This window comes from Lactuca serriola, chromosome 6 (genome assembly GCF_051521515.1).
Source record: "Lactuca serriola cultivar US96UC23 chromosome 6, Lser_US96UC23_V15, whole genome shotgun sequence".
NCBI classification, from domain to species: domain Eukaryota; kingdom Viridiplantae; phylum Streptophyta; class Magnoliopsida; order Asterales; family Asteraceae; genus Lactuca; species Lactuca serriola.
Genome location: NC_136413.1, coordinates 158,030,130 through 158,032,227, shown reverse-complemented (window position 1 = coordinate 158,032,227; position 2,098 = coordinate 158,030,130).

Genomic DNA, 2,098 nt, shown 5'->3' with positions numbered 1-2,098 from the left:
TATGTCGAGTGGAACCAGTGAGTGAGAGTTGGATTCAGTGAGCTAGAGGGTTAGACTCATTCGTGGAAGAACTCGGTGAGTCAATGCCCTGACTCGGCGAGTCCAAGGCAATCTTCATGCTTCAAGAGCAGACTCGACGAGTTATTCATACAACTCGGCGAGCACAGCTAGAATGTTCATTTGATGAAGGAGAACTCGACGAGTTTTCATGCAACTTGGCCAGTTGGCTGTAGATTGTCGGAGTGTTAGTAGGAAGGGGAACTCGCCGAGTTTGCGCCAAAACTCGACGAGTAGTAGCGAGTATAATCAAGAAAGGAAGAGTGAGGACTCGACGAGTTGGCGACCCAACTCGACGAGTCAGGTCAACTGAATGTTGACTTTGACAGTTAGGTTGACTTGGACCAGGGGTAAGAGAGTCATTTTACCCTCAGTATTATTATCAGTATTTGATTGATGGTGCTCATGGATATTGTAGCCGGGGCGAAACCAGAGCTGTAGCAGACAGATTCCGGAGCAGTCCTTTCAGCAGCTAGGCTACGAGGTGAGTTTCCTTCCAGTAGGAACGGGTCTAAGGCCACAATGTCGGCCTGTTTAGCTAGCAGTAGTTTCTGGACTTTGGTCTGATGCAGTAGTTAGTATGTTTGATGTCTTCGTGACTCAGACAGGATTATGTGTTGTGTGTCCCGGGCTACGGTCCGATGTAGTATGCAGTACATATGTTTACGATGATGTGTGTATGCTAATTGATATATGTTTATGCTATGCTATTATAAGTTAGTTCCGGACTTCGGTCCGATGCAGTCAGTTCCGGACTTCGGTCCGATGCAGCTAGTTCCGGACATCGGTCTGATGCAGGGGACAAGGTCCCAGTCAGTTTTGGACTACGGTCCGATGCAGTGGGCAAGGCCCAGTACGTGCTTATATGTTATTGTATGGTATGAGGTAGTTTGGGGGAGCTCACTAAGCTTCGTGCTTACAGTTTCAGTTTTGGTTTTAGGTACTTCCTCAAGTAAGGGGAAGAGCTCGAGATGATGGCATCGCACACACCTCAACTTCAGTCTTTATCCTGGGAGTTTGTTTTGATTAATAGTTTGATTTGATATAGTTGATTACACGACATTTTATTATGAGTTGAGATATTTGATGTATGGTTTTATGATATGACGATCAGTATATGATTTTTATTCTATAAAAAAAAAATTTGGTTCGTATTATAGGATGTTACAGTGCAGGTCCAGTGGCAGCATCAGAATGGGTCAGAGTTGACTTGGGAACCGGAGCGTGAGATGCGGGAGCAGCATCCGGAGTTTTTTTACAGAGTGAGACTTTGAGGGCGAAGTCTGATTCTAGTGGGGGAGAATTGTAACACCCGGATTCCCAGGTATGGCATTTTGTTCCTTTATTTTTGGGTTTTGTGGGGGAAGTCGGCGTGTTAGCATCTAGACACGCTGAGTATGGTCGCGGATTTGTACGCGGGTTCACAGTTGGACTCGGCGAGTTCATGAGTGGACTCGGCGAGTCCACGCTGTTTAATGAAAACCTAATTTCCAGGGTTGGAGACCTATTTAAAGGCCCTTATGGCCATCCATTGCGGCTACCACACCCCAGAGAGAGTCCTAGATCGCTTGTGAGGAGAAGAGAGGCCATTGTTGATCTTTTGTTGGTGAAATTTGAAGGAGAAGGTGGCCAAGGCAAAAGAAGGCTGAAGGAAGTGCAAATCTAGTGTCTTCAAAGATCAAAGGCTTCATATTAAGGTATTCCTTCGGACCTTCTCCAGTTTTGGGTGTTGATTCATAGATTTAGGGTTTTAAACCCTTTAGAAGAAGAATATGTAGAACATTTAGTCCCTTCTCGAGTTTGTGCTTTGGATCTGGACTCAAAGAGGTCCAGAGACTTTAAACCATGGAGCTTTATGAGTCATTTTGGGGTTATTGGACTTAGGTTGCCATTTTTGGGACTAAATCACCCTTTGATGCCATTATGTTAATATATAGGCATCAAGTTTCGAGCTTTACGTGACTTTCGTGCTTGGGAAGGCCAGATCTGTGGATTAGAGGCACAGATCTGACCCCAGTAGGTCAATAGAGTTGGTGCATGG